This window comes from Catharus ustulatus, chromosome 10 (genome assembly GCF_009819885.2).
Source record: "Catharus ustulatus isolate bCatUst1 chromosome 10, bCatUst1.pri.v2, whole genome shotgun sequence".
Taxonomy (NCBI): domain Eukaryota; kingdom Metazoa; phylum Chordata; class Aves; order Passeriformes; family Turdidae; genus Catharus; species Catharus ustulatus.
The window spans coordinates 25,964,844-25,980,027 of NC_046230.1; the positions used below are offsets into that span (position 1 = coordinate 25,964,844).

The following is a 15,184-nucleotide window of genomic DNA, read 5'->3' on the forward strand; positions in this document are numbered from 1 at the left end:
AGGTCCCAGTGAGCACACGGGATTGATTCACACATTTTATCAGTGCTCAGACCAGGGCAGCTCCAGGAGGCAATGGGGCTGTGGAAGGACAGACAGACCCAAGCTGAGCTGGCCATTCCCAGGCTGGGCCAGTGCTGGTCATGCACTTGCCTTATGGGAATTATAATTTGGCTACACAAAAAAAAAAAAGCCCAGCTGCATTTTCCTCAGGCCTGGCTGCCTCAGTTTTCCTGTAGAACCTGTAGATCAAACCAAAAGGAACTCCAATGCAGGATTTTGCACCTTGTGACAGAAGTGCTGTCACCTTACACACCACTCCTGCTCTTACTAATTTGTAACAACAGCAATTTTATCTCCAAAAATTCAAGTTCAATCAAGCTGAATTGTGAGAACTCGAGTTAGATTTTACTGAGGTGAGATTATACCTCTTGCAAACTTTTCTTTCTTCCCAGCTACTCAAAATAAAGATATATTGGATAAAAATATTCTTCTATAACAATTACACGCACATAATCTGAAACATGGCTATTTCACGGGGTAGGAATTGATAGAAAGCAGACATTTAAAAAAATTAATTGATCCCTTAGGAAAAGCAGTTCTCCTGATAGATGGTGGGCTTTCACCCTGAGGCCAGCACACATCAAAGCCAGCCCCCAAACTGCCCAGTGGGCACAGGAAACCTCGGACCTGCAGCCTGGCCCAGCTCACGGTGCTGCTGTCGCTCTCCTGTCACTGCCTCTGGACTGAAGAGACTTCAGAGCATCTCCAGACCAGCAGAACTTCTGCTGGTTCCGAGTGCAACATCAGGGCAAACCAACACTTGTCACAGCTTTTTTCTCTGAGCAAAGCACGGCCCAGGCCATTCCCCCTGCACAGACTGATGAAGGCAGAGCGGGCTGGAGCCCCCTCACAGGAGCCACACAAGGCTTCACTCCGTATATCAACTGTATTTGTTACTTAAAATGTACTGAAGTTACATCACAACTACAACACGGTTTTAACAGTCCCTTCTCTTTCCTCGTTAATTGCTGGGAGTTCCCTTTGATTCTGATGGAATTGCAATTGCACAAATTCACAGCAGAGCAGGCTCCAAATGTCACTGAGGACAGCATTCAAACATATTTACAGGTTTATCCTTTTGGTAAATAACTATGGGGTAGGAGGAAAGAAATGTTGTTTACTTTGCTGTGTAACTTGGGAAACTGAGTTTACAGTATATAATTGTTAGTAACATTGAATTAAAAAATAATAATCAGAGGCAACTGCTCTAATCCTTAAGAGACACAAAGAGTGGAGACCAGCAGTCAGGTAAGGGAAAGGAGAGACCCCGTGTAGGGCTGGGCACAGCAGGACACACTGAAGTGTAGGAATTCCCAGGGAAGCAACTGAACTCTGCCAGATCCTCCCTCTCCCTTCCCTCCAGACAGGAGTAGTAGCAGGAATTTGTTGATAAACTCATAGTTGCAAAAATCATCCTTGGCATGAACATAAATCACAAGGAATGGGAACAGAACTCTTCCTGCAGTTTTCCCTGAAGGAGCTGGCCTTAGCTAACATGCTGTTTACAGCAATCCCATTGAAAATATGCCTAAGGAAAACACCTATAAAGCTTTTGAAAGCAACAGAGTTACCACAGGGATTCTCACAACCCAACATGCATGACTTCCTCAGTGTCAGAATGTGATGTCTGCAGATTATCCACCAGCTCCTGAGCAGGAATCCTGAGCAGAAATCATCCCCTAGTTGGGAATCAAGAGCTGCTGAGGCTCATCCCCTGATCTCAGGCATCCCTGTGTCACTACCACCTCCCCACTGACACTGAAGCAGCAGAATAAAACAAGTACTCGAAGGAATAAAAACAGAGAGGGAAGCCTATGATTTAATCTGAGCTGGTCATCAGATCTTTTACAGCACACGTGTAAGAACCTCCCTGTGGCCACAGAAACCCTCCTGGACAGTGAGGCCAAAACCATGGGGCTTTGGGCAGCCAAACCCAGTGGCCAGAAGTGTTTGCTAGCACCCATCACATCTCCTGGACTTCACCCTGACACTCCAGGCTCCCAGCACAGCAGCTCCAAGGACAGGGCAGTCAGAGCAGCACCTGATGCAGGGATGCAGCGGGACACAGCTGGGACACCGCACCAAGGGCATGGAATGGGGCATCCACCTGTCCTGCACAGAGCCCTGGGGACAGGCTGCAGGAGTGTGTTACAGACTCTCCCCAGGGAGAACCAGGCTGGAGGCAGCTGTGGGATGCACCCACCTGGCCAGCAGCCACGCCTGCTTTCAGCCCTGAGCAGAGAGGCTCCTGACAGCTCTGGTTCCTGCAGTGGCACATCCCAACCCTCCACCTGCAGCTGTCCTGTCACCATCGCAGTGAGCATGGGGCTGCCAAGCCTTTCATTTCTTCCTCTTTTATCTACTTTCAATTATCATATTATCATAATATTATATATTATCATAGTATTGCTCTGTGCCAGCGGGCCTGCCCAGGGTCAGTGTCACACCCAGCCAGCCCAAGGGGAGCCTGCAACCTCTCCTCAACTCTCACCCCAAACTCCCCCTGCAGCAACAAGTGCCATCGGCTAATTATTCATCATGCAAATAATTTCCTTGTCACTTTGGAATGTATTGTCGTTTCATTAGAACCCTTTGTCCGTAGTGCCAAAAAAAGACATAACCCAGTTAAGCTATTTACCATTACTATTCATTATCCCATCCCTCCTTCCCGTTACATCCCGTCCCTGAACCTGCTCTCCTGCACTTCATTATCTCTGTCACCCGTGTCCCGCTTCTCCCTTGCTCTGGGGCATACATTCCCCACCTCAAAAAAATCACCAAAATAAATTATTTCTTTCTAAAAGAAACAACCACAAATTTTTCCAAGACAACCATTTTAAACAAATATCCCTGCACGTTTCCACTACACAAACGGGCTTGCTTACACCTGCAAACCGAAGTTCTGAATTCAAGAACTTTCTGTAAAAAGAAAACACAAATCTCTCTTTCCGTCACGGTGCCGCGGCAGCCCCCGGAGCCAGGCCGTGCGCACAGGGCGATGCCGGGAGGGCACCGCAGAGCCTGCCCGGGACGGCACCGCGGGCCGGCTTCCCTCCGGACACACAGCGAGAACCCACCGGACACCCTCGGGACATCCTCGGGACACCCTCTGGACACACTCCGGACACCCTCCGGACACACACCGGACACCCTCTGGACACACAGCGGACACCCTCCGGATACACCCCGAGCACCCTCGGGACATACACCGCACACACAGCGGACACACACCGAGCACCCACCGGACACCCTCCGCACCCCGACCGCCCCCCGGAGCCGGCCCGGCAGCCCCGACCCACGGCCCAGCCCCGGTCCGGCGGGTCCGGGTGGGTTCGGGGTTCGGGTGGGTCCGGGTTCCGGCGGACACGATGCGAGCCCCGCGCCGGGCGCTGCCCAAGGGACGCGCGGGCACCGGAGCCGCGCCCCGATCGGCGCTGCGGCCCCGGCGGAGCTCGGCCCCGCTCCCGGCCCCGCCGAGCGCACGAACGCTCCGCTCCCCCCGTTCGTTCCCCGCGGGGCCGCCCCGGCAGCGCCGCCCGCCTCCCCCGCCGCCGCCGGGCCCGGCCGGGCCGCACTCACCGCGGGCCTGGGCCGGGCCCTGCCGGCGCGGCCCGCCCGCCTCAGCCGCTCATGCCGACGGTGCCGCCGGCGCGGCGGGCGGAGGCAGCGGCGGCCCGGGCTCCCCGCGCCAGCCCCGGCCCCGCTTCCGCCACCGCCCCCGCCCCGCCCGGAAGCGCCACCCGGCCCCGGCCCCGCCGGCAGCCCCGGGCCCGCGGGGAGCCCGGCCCGGCCCAGCCCCGGCCCGGCCCCAGCCCGGCCGCGCTCACCTAGTCCCGGTGCGGCCTCCGCGCTCCGGGCACCGCGGGAGCGAGGGGCAGGCGCGGAGCGGGGCGGCGGCGCGGCGGGCTGCCCTCCCCCGGGGCCGCCCTCCCTCATCCTCCCCGCGGCGGAGCGGCCGGCGCCTCATGAGTCACCGAGCGGGGCCCGCACACGTGCCCGGCCCCGCCGCCTCCGGCCGGGGGAGGCACGGCAGGGCCGGCCTGGGGGCGGGGGCGAGCCCGCGGCCCGGCCGTGCCCGGCGCGATCGCTCCGGAGCCCCCAAGGCCGCTCCTCAGGGCACCATCCTCGCAAGATTCGCTCCCAAAGCGGTGGAAGGGCCCTGCTTTCCTCGCGGCTCCCGCTCCTCCCTCCTCGCACGAGAGCAGCCGCGGTGCAGCGGAGTTTGTGCCGGCGGAGCGGCGGGCAGGGGCTGCGGCACCCACCGTGAGAGCCGCGCCGCTCCCGGCCCCGGGCACGGCTCTGCCCCGGTCACAGGGCAGGTGTCGGTCCTGCCGAGCGGGGACACTGAGCAGAGTGCAGCACAGGAGACGCAATGGTCTGGGTTAGCCAGAGGTGTATCAGTGTCCCCTGCCAGGACACGCACCCAGCCATGTGCAAAGGGCTCATCACACCGCTAGGAACTAACCGCGGTTTAGGAAAGGCAAAAACAAACTGAAAAGACGAGGAAAGAGACAAGAAAAGAGACAATGAAAGTGACACGGAAAGAGACACGGAAAGAGACAAGGAAAGAGACAAGGAGTTTATCTCCAGTGTCGGGTAGCATTAAACGTCTTTTAACAAAGGCTCCTAAGCAGAGGGTTATTGTGAGATGAAGTAATAGCAAATAATTCCTCACTTGATTTTGGGAGACAGATTTTGTTACCTGGTCTCAAGATCTAACTCCAGCTCCTTCCTCCATGAGGCTTTTTGTTGTATTACACAGCCTGGAGGGGATATCATTAACTTTGCTTTTCCTGAGCTCCAATCACCCCTGCAGAGCAGGCAGCACTCTGGAAACAGAAAGGTTCAGTGAGCATCCCTCCTCAGAGCTGCCCAGCCTCGGGGGCATCCAGCTGTGCCCCATGCCCGAGGGACTGCAGGCACCTTGCTGCCTGGAGAGCTTTCTGGTACCTGCTGCTTAGCTCTGAGGGCTTTTCCTACAAACTGGAGACTGAAAGGACAAAGAAACATTCAGCTTTCTTTCAGAAAAATGTCATGTTCTTACACTCGTGTTTCAGTGAAGCTAAATCCGACCAGGACAAGGCCCACGACACCTGGTATCCCATCATATTTTATATTTACGTGTGGTGCAGTGCAGATGTCCCTTAGACACCTGCACAGCCCCGACGGGCCCTGGCAGTGAACATTGTCCCGGGCCATTTGTGCTCTTCCTGTTCCCGTTCAGGCACAAAGAGCTCCGTGGGCCATTTCCTGCCTGAGAACCGACATCACCACGCCGGGCATTTTCAGAGCACTTGTTCTGGTCACAGAGTTTCTGTACGAACTCCTCTCTGCCCAAATTCTTCTCAAATAATGGCACAGGGCAGTGTCTTGGCGCTGGGAGGCTGGAGCTGTGTCCTGGGCGCCTGTGATGGCATTTCTCACTGTATCCCATAAAGTGAATGCATTCCATTTGCATTGGTTTACGCAGCTTACAAGGGATCAAACCCTAGGGCACAGATGTCAGGCACAAGCTCCGTCACAACAAAATGTCCAGGCAGGGCAGAGTAAAGAGGAAACCATCAGGAAATCTCAGATCCAGGGATCTCCCAGATTATCAATGAGCACCTGGGATTCCAACACACTAATTGTGTTACACCAAAGATACAGAAATATGTCATTGCACACTCAGCACTGTGTGCCACTCAGCCCAGAAGACATAAATCAGTCAGTACTCAGGACAAAGAGAAACATTGTGCTGAGAAAGTTTTTTGAGAGATATTTTGTGTTTTAGAGTCCCTAGGTGCTATTGCAGCTGGAGCAAGAAAGAGGAGCTCTCCTGGCCGAGTCAGTGCAGCCCTGGTACTGTTGAGGTGAGAGGCTGGCCTCTGAAAACGGTGCCAAGGTGCCTGCCCTTCCCTCTGAGCCCAGCAGGCAACAGGGCCAGTGGTCACTGGAGCAGCGTGTCCAGAGCCTGGCATGAGGGTGGCTGTGGGCAACCTCTCCACAGAGCAGAACACAAACCCTTCCTCACTGCAGGGCTGCCACCCACCAGGGCCACGGGGCTCTGTGCCTGGCCTGACACACTGACAGAAACCACAATGCAAATCCACCACAGCTCCACGTATGTCCCGTGTCTTCATTTTGTCTCACCAAACAGCTGCAATACAGCAGTCACCACATCTACCTATACTCTGCTTTCCCTTCCCTCCTCGAGCCTTTACTAAAGGCACACACACGAGCTGCTTCAAACCCAGAGTGAGCACGACTGCAACCCCGGAGAAGCCGTTCGCTTCCTGATGCCCTTATTTGTGCAACGCTGGTGAGGCTCAAGTTCCCCAAAAAGGTCTGAGAGCTGCAGTGCTGCGGCCGCAGCGGCCCTGCTGCCTGCCTGCTCTTCCGGAGCCCGCGGTGCTCTCGGCGCTCGCAGCCACCGCTTCCCGCCAGCCAGAGCACCCTGCTGCTGTCTGATCATCTCAGCTGCCTCTGCACCTCTGGAAACAACACACACACTTACAACCTGGCCTTACGCCGTTTTGTACGTTTGTTTTAAAGCCTCCTGTGATAGTATTTTTGTTCAAAGCAATAAAATACTTTAAATCTCCCCCAGTCTTCTCTGAGTAAAACCCACAGCACAGTTCCCAGCAAATAATTATGATACACATTTTAGCTTTTGCACTTCCTGCAAAGGCAGTTTCTTCCCTTCTGTGCAGCTGATGCAGCCCCTCGGGCAGCGCCTGCTCGCTGCCCCAGCCCAAGGAGCAGTGTGGGTGCTCGGCCCGGTGGCTGCTCTGTGATCCAGCGTGGTGTTCAGCCACAGAACACGGCGGGACCTTCGCCAGCAGCAGCGGATTTCACGGTAGCAAGCAGAGGGTCACTCTCAGAGGATTAATGTCATTTTAATCTCCCATGAGCTCAGCCAGCAGTCCCCCAGAGGGCCAGAGCGGGCTGAGGAGCCGTGCCCAGGGATGGACACCCAGCTGCCCGAGGGACTGGCAGGAGGAGCAGCACTCAGCCCCGCTGGGAAATGCACCCAAAGTGCAGCATGGCCATGGTGCCCCACCAGCCCTGTCCCTGCTCCACCACAGATCCTGCCAGAACCCAGCAGATGTTAAAACAGATCACAGGGCTCTTGTGAGCATGTGAAAACCTCTCTCCCAACTTCTCCAACACAGAGGTGATGAACAGATGAAACCGTGGTGAAAGCAGAAGAAAAGAGAAGATGCAGACGCTGGCGCCATGGCTCCCGCGCCCTGCCTGCTCCACGTGTCCCTGGCAGCAGGCTGGGGCTCACTCAGGGGGCAGCTCCACACCACAGGGCTCCCCCTGGACCCCCAGCACGCCCCACGGAGGGTCTGCAGTGGGTCTGACTGCGACTTTTAGCGCTCTTCAGAACCACAGAGTTTTGCTACCCGTGCCTTGCATAAAATCATCTTGCATTTAGCGTTCATTTCCCGAATAAATTATTCAAGCCTTCACTAACTCAAGACTGAGACACATGAGAGACAACAGTAAAACCACCCAGCTGTGTGAACTCACCGTCCGTCCCCGCTGTCCTGCTGCGCTCGGGCTGGCGAGGCCCCGCGCTGGGGCGAGTGCCTGGGTCCCACCTGGGGCTCCTGGGGCTCCTGGGGCTCCTGGGGCTCCGGCAGCGCTGCTGGCACAGCCACCGCCTCCCCGGGGTGCGGGGCCAATTACAGCATGCTGCTCCCTGCCACGCTGTGGTGGCCTGGCCAGGGGAAGCGGTGACAGGCCAGGCAATGACACTCACCAGCAGGGCCAAGGGATCGAAGTGAGCCCTCCGTGCAGCGGAAACCGCGGCCACGGGCCGGGCTTTGCATATATATTCTCTTAAGGAAGCAAAAATTACTTTCTGCTAGTCAGAAAGGACATGGCAGAGGAAGTGCTTTGCATGGCAGCTGCAGCCCTGCCGGCTGAGGGGAGCTCACATCAGGGACACGGACACGCAGTTGGGAGCGCCGGGGGCTGCCTGTGACCCATTAATCTGCCTGCTGGCAGCTGGTGGGGGAAACGGGCTCTGGCCACTGACATGGGCCATGGCTGCGGTCCCTGGAAATGGGGCAATGGCTGGGGCGGTGCCCCGGGACTCCTTCCTGCTGCAAGCCGCAGATAACGGCTGCCTGGCCAGCACCAGCGCCACAGACACGGACTAACAGGCCCTTCTCTGCTATTTCTGCTGGGGTTACCACCATCCCAGCCTTCCAAAGCCAGCCTCCAGCCCTTCCACCCAAAGCTCTGCTGCACTCAGAGCCAGCTGGAAACGTCCCTCACTCAGCCTGAGGGGAAGCACCATGGTGGTCCATCTTCACTGGCCATGCCAGCTCTGGCAAAGCCGTGCAGTGGCTCTGCCTGGCAGTGTCCACGGTGGGCACAGCTCAGGGGTGTGTGGTGGGCAGCCCAGAGCCCCAAGGTGGGCACTGCTGCAGTGGAAAGGCCGTGTGGCTCTGCTTGGCCGTGCCAGCTGTGCCAGCTGTGCTCATACCCACAGAACCGGGAGCAGAGCTGCCTCTCTGGGCCTGGGCCCTGCACTGCCCGAGCTGGGGGCGAGCTGCAGGTGCAGCTGGAGCTGCAGCACACGGTTCAGCAGCCTGGAAGTGCTGCTGAGGGACGCTGCAGCCATGCACAGCCATGCACAGCATTTCCTGTCATCTCTTTGTGCTCCTCTGCCAGTGTCTGCTCCTCTGCTGCTGCCCTGCACTGCTGGATTCACCATCCCACGCGGGGGTGCTGCAGGAGCGGAGGGAACAGCTTTCCTTGAGTCCCTGAGCCTGGCTTGGGGCACAGACAGCCCCAGCCTGGCACAGCCCCAGCCTGGCACAGCCCCAGCCTGGCACAGCCCCAGCCTGGCAGCAGAGTGGGGGAGTGTGTCTGTGTCTGCATGGCCTCCCCTGAGGCTGCTGCAGACCTGCCCCGTGCTGAGACGAATCCTGAGTCCTGATTTCAGTCACTAATAAATAATAAAATCAATTGCAGAAAGCAAGTTATACACTGATTTGATATTACTATTATTTGGGATAGTCACCTGAGAAATATCCATTCCTTTTAGAGAATTTTGTGTGTTTTGGCAGGGATAGGGATGCTCTGCACTAGGGCTCTCTTCCCATCCTGAAGCTTTCCTAAGCAGAGCACAGACACCCTGGTCCCCTCTCTGCGAGCTCCAGAGGTTTTGCAGCCTGGTTACAGTAAAATCCCCGATGAGGGTGAAAGGTGCCCAGAAATTTCACCCAGAGAGGTACAACAGGTAAAACTTCCCATGGGTGTCAGCTGTCTGTGCAGAAACCAACATCCCCAAGGCCTCCGTGGAGAGGGGCCCTGGTCTATCTGAAAATCATAATGACAGATTTTCTGTTTCCTCCTTTCTCTTGACACAGCTGTGGCACTGCTGGGCACAGTGCACTGGCAAACCCCCAGGTTAATGTGACATGAGGGCTGCAAGCAGAGCAGGGCCAGCCCCTTCCCGTGGTGTCAGACATGCTCTGATGAACGGTGAAGCTGCTCACTAAACCCTGGTCACAGCACACTTGCTGGCACATCATTACTCAGGCCATGGTTGGATTTGTGGCTCTGAATTGAGCTAAAATTTGTCATCAGCCCCAGACTGTGTGTGGGGAGCAGTGCTGCTGGGACAGATGACAGCACTGCTCAGCTTTTTTCCTTTTTTTGTTATTATTCCTGAAAAGTGCAAAGCCTGAGGTTTTTCTTAGGCTGCAATTACTAAAACAATGAGTTCCTTCAGAAAGGCAGCAAGGCCAGCCCGTGTCCTGGTGCTGCTGAAGGGGGCTCTGTTCCCAATATTTCAGTAGCTTTAATTCTTTCTCATTAAATCTGACAGCGTCTGACCAATCACCCAACTCCATCCTTCTTACTATTTTTCCAAATTTTGGTCACATCTTTGTTTTGAAAATTAAGGACTAAATTTTTTCAGGGGCAGGAGTATTTTGTTTTGTTTGCAAAGAATGAGGAGCCTCTGGTTAATCTGCAAAAGATTATCTGAATCAGAGGAAGTGTGGGAAACATATGGACAATCTTGTCTCTCCCTCATTAGGAGATAAAGAGTCTTTGCTCCTCATTTTCATCCCAGCTTTGGAGATAACAGCTTTGCCTTCCTGCTGGATATCGTGGCAAACAGATCCAGATTGGAAACAAAGGTCTCTTCCCTGATATAGGAACCAGGAGCAGGATCCTCGTGTTTTTGTATTAAACCCCAGTGTGAAATAATAACAAACTGGCCCTGTTGTGCCTTCTTGTTGGGCAGTTTTTGTATTTTCCATGAGGGATTGTGAGCCAAGGCAGACCCGTGCCAGGGGCACACTGGCCTGGTTGGCTCTGGGCAGGAGTGGGAGCATCTCAGCATCCCTCAGCCCCATCCCACAGGATTGTTTGAGTTCATAAAGGAGGAGGAGGAGGAGGTTGGCTCAAAAAATAAAACATGGAATTCCTAAAAGTGAAATGCATATGTAAATGCAAAGTGCACCAGGTAGAACAACAGACACTTATTTGATTGTTTGGCATTCTTTCCCTTTCAAAAGGCAGATGCCAAACAAGTGATGCTACTAAAGGCATTCCTGCTGTATTCTTTACCTTTCTCCCTCTTTTTAAAACTAAATATATGCAGGTATAAAATAAAAGATACTTTTAAGAAGTTTGCAGATTTACAAGCCTAGGACTTAATTTAATTTCCTTTTTCAATCCTACATGTTATCATCTCTGTCTGGCAAAGAGCCAGTGGGACTCCCCTCCTTCCCTGCCTTTCACAGCCCCCTGGTTCCCAGAGCAATGGCACATTCCTGCTGCACCAATGCAGCCAACCTGCACATCAACTCTGGAAATGCTCCTGATCCTGTCCCGTGTCCCTGGTGAGGCTCTGAGGCTCCCCACACACGGTGCTGTGGTGCTGGGGTGCTCTGGGTTCCCTGCCCAGGATGGGGTGCAGCTGGGTGCTGGACCCACCTCTCCTGCTGCCTCAGCCCCAGCACCATCTCTTGTTCAGCCAGGACTTCAGGCACTTGGATCCCATCTCCAAATCCACCACTTCAGATCTGAGCTGCCCATCTGGGGGGGTGTGGGGGCATTGCCTGTCCCCTAAATGACAGAGGCATCAATAGTTCACAGCCACACTCAGAAACAAAGAAATGCTCCAGGGAAAAGCCACAGCCAGCTACTTATTAGTTACTCTCAATATTTAACTCAAAGCATGGTTGCTGCTGAGCAGGAAACACTGCTCTGGTGGAAGCTGTGGAGTTTTACCGAAGTATCCCTTTGGCTTTCAGAGGATTTGGGCACCTGCCACCCCAAACAGCCACATGTAAAAGTGTTCTGCTGTGAGACTGCCAAGGGGCACAAGTGGAAGCAGGAGGTGAGTCTGCCTTCACACAGCACAGAGCCATTTCAGGCAGGGAGATGTTTCTGAAGGACAGCACTGATGCACAGCCTTTCATCAGCCCCACACTCCCCAACCCAGCTGCAGCATCACCACAGACCGGCAGGCAGGGACAGGGACAACAGTCCCCTCCTGCCGAGGGAGGACATTAAAATGACATTCCCAGCCTGGTTTCCTTTCTGTGTGACCATGGAGGGTTGTTGCTGCTTGGCCTACACTCACACACTGAAATATTTCGGTATAAGGATCGAGGCAGACAGGACTTGGTGACCCGATATTTTTACCCAATAACAAAGATGCTCTGTTTGTCCATGTTTTAGCAAGCACTGGCCCCAGCAGTGCCCAGCTCCGGGCTGACACCCTTTGACAGCACCTTGCACACCGGGGTGAGTGTCACACCCTGACACCAGCTCCAGCAAAGCCGAGACTGCTCCGCTCCCCTGAGAGCGCCAGGCTCTGTGCCGGGAGGGAAACGCTGCTCCATCGTTCTGTCAGTCTGTCTGTCTGTCAGTCTGTCTGTCAGTCTGTCAGTCAGTCTGTCTGTCTGTCAGTCAGTCTGTCTGTCTGTCTGTCTGTCAGTCAGTCTGCCAGCCTGTCTGTCAGTCTGTCAGTCTCTGTTCCTCCCCAGGGAGAGCTGTGGCCGGGCAGTGCCAGGGCAGTCCCCCATGTCCCTGCCTTTTTGCCACTTTATCGCAGGGATGCCCAAAGGTTTCCTCCAGCCTTGCAAACACCCCAACCAATCTATCTTTCTGTCTCTTCAGGAAACCACAGTCCCCATTTCTTCAGACACTGCTGATTCACACGGGTCCAGCTGAGTGAGACCTACTTTCAGGCACAGATCTGCTGAGAGACACCCTCCCCACAAGCACTTTATAGCACGTGTTCTCCAGCCTGGGGGATTATCCAGCACAGATAAAGTGTTTTGGGGAGGGGATGGTGTTCACAGCACACGAGAGGCCACTGGAGCAGCTCCTGTGCTGACAGCCCTCGTCTGGATGTACCAGCCCCAAAGCAAAATAACCAGAATAAAATATAGGAAGATGACAAGAGTGTTGTTCTCTTGTTGTCACCAAGGCCATGTCACAAAAGATAATTTCAGGGTTTTCTGCTATAATCACACATTGCTCAAGAGCTGCAAACAGGATGATGGACCTCCAGTTATCCAAAGCACAGTGAGGAGCACAGACCCTCAGACAGACGGAACACAGACAGAGGACAGACAGAACACAGACAGAGCACAGAACACAGACAGAACACAGAACACAGAGCACAGACAGAGCACAGACAGACCCACAGACAGACCCCAGACAGAACACAGACAGAGCACAGACAGAACACAGACAGAACACAGACAGAGCACAGACAGAACCACAGACAGAGCACAGACAGAGCACAGACAGAGCACAGACAGAGAACAGACAGAACCACAGACAGAGCACAGACAGAACACAGACAGAACACAGACAGAGCACAGACAGAGCACAGACAGAACACAGACAGAGCACAGACAGAACACAGACAGAGCACAGACAGAACACAGACAGAACACAGAGCACAGACAGAACACAGACAGAACACAGACAGAACACAGACAGAACACAGACAGAGCACAGACAGAGCACAGACAGAGCACAGACAGAACACAGACAGAGCACAGACAGAGCACAGACAGAACACAGACAGAGCACAGACAGAACATACAGAGCACAGACAGAACACAGACAGAGCACAGATTGAGCACAGACAGAGCACAGACAGAACACAGACAGAACACAGACAGAACACAGACAGAGCACAGACAGAACACAGACAGAACACAGACAGAGCACAGACAGAGCACAGACAGAGCACAGACAGAACACAGACAGAACACAGACAGAGCACAGACAGAGCACAGACAGAACACCCCCACTTCACTCTGACAGCTCCCATGATCTGCTTTGCTGTGGCACAGCCCTGCACAGGATCCATCCCATCTGTCAGTGTCCAGCTCCCCCCATTCCAGTGGGCACAGCCCTTCCACAGCTTGCCATGCCACAGACAGAAAACCAGAGCAGCTTGCCCAGTACAGACCAGGTGGTGCAATGGGCATACTGGGATGCAGGGTGACATCCCCAGGGCCAGGTTAATGATCAGCTCACCTGCAAACACCAGCTGGATTCTCTAACTCAGTATTTAAAGTTGCACTCTTTCTAATTAAGTAGTGACTATGGCTACATGTCATAAAAATCAGATTGCAAGTAACTAATCATTAAGTCATATTTTAATTGGTTTTTTTTTAGTGGTGAAAAAGGCATGCATTGTCTCTTCTGCTTTTGAAGGGGATATAAAGAAAAAGGAGATAAAAATAAGCAAGTGACACCTCCAGACAGTGAGTCCACTCAACAGATTTACAGTCTGCATGTTACAGGCATGAAGCAGAAACCTGCTTTAAAATAAGATTTAAGGAGCCCAAGGAATCCAAACCAAGCCTGTCATGCTAAGAAATCCGATTGGAGAAACTTCAATTCAATGCTATCAGTGCAACAGGCTGAATCACTGCCACCACAGGCAGCAGCTTTCAGAAAAACTGATTTCTCTGGTATAATTCAATACAGGAATAAAGTAGCTAAGAGGAATATTTAACTCTGTTTATCTGCGTAAAGCAATACTGGGTGCTACACAGAAGGGTCTGAAAAGCATTTTAGGAGGTGAGCAGGCTCACTGTTCCTCACATGGGCAGCAGGTCTGGAAAGCTGCTGTCATAAATACAGCAAAAGTCACACCAAACCCTTGGAATGTCACAGCAAGCAGAGGAACTGTTAATGAGAACAGGATAATTGTAACTAAACATTAATTCCTCTCTATTTATTTTGGTACAAGGTCAATCCTGATGTTATTTCTTCCCTTGCCAAGTTACACCAAACACTCTGCCCAAAGGTGTTGCAGGCAGGAGGAAACAAAGACTGAATTAATCTCTGATGGGAACAGGAAAAGTCATTTGGGAATCCTTTGAGGTTACTACAGAAATCCTTCTAGGAAATAACAGAAATCAAAGCAGAGGAGAGAGCATCTGCTCATCAGCTCCAGCTCCTTGCAGGATGGGGGTGAAGGACGTGCCCTGGTCCTGAGGGAAGGCAGGGTGAGGCTGGGACAGGCACCTGGGTCACAGCACTCCTCAAACACCACCAGACCCTGAATTCAGAGGGGTTTATGGAAATCAAGCCATCTAAAGCATCCTGTGACACTTCCCTATGTGAGGCAAAATGAGCAGCATGAATCACCACCGTTTTGTAACGATTGCCCTGAAATGCACAAGAACTAATTAAAAGGAAACAAGAAAAAACACCCTGAAAGACAAAAATAATTTGTTCTGAAGATAATTTGCTCCCAGATCAGGGAAAGCTTATTTCTCTGTGACAGAACACAGACACAAATCTCAGAGAAGCCAGCATTTCTTAGGGCAGTCAATAGCTAAAGCATTCCCTGCGAAAATATTGGGTTGAAATACAGAGAAACTAGAATATCCCCATACACCATAAAGAAAAATAAACACTAGGCTGATAAAGTACTTCCTCTCCTGTCAAAAATATATTGCCAGATATAAAATCATGGTGACTGCACCTCATACATGAGGTTTTTAAATTCGGGCCTCTGTAGAAATGTGCTCTAACAGGATGATGTTTGTTTTCCCTGGCTGCTGCTCACCCTGGAGAGCCCCCAGCCATTGTGCTGCTGCAGGAGGAGGATTTCCGCTGCTGAACC

The 15,184-nt window shown here is 53.4% G+C and overlaps 1 protein-coding gene across 11 annotated transcripts in view; it reads right to left on the minus strand.

Moving 5' to 3' along the window:
* Positions 1–3,957, minus strand: part of MBNL1 (muscleblind like splicing regulator 1) — a 64,322-nt gene extending 60,365 nt beyond the window's left edge. For 10 of the 11 annotated variants that reach the window (XM_033068457.2, XM_033068455.2, XM_033068454.2 and 7 more), the window contains exon 1: positions 3,888–3,957. The gene's annotated coding sequence lies outside the window, so the exon portion shown is untranslated. Of the gene's footprint in view, positions 1–3,639; positions 3,685–3,887 lie in introns of those variants that run through there. The other variant, XM_033068448.1, reaches the window with a different exon arrangement.
* Between the last annotated feature and the right edge of the window lie 11,227 nt (positions 3,958–15,184).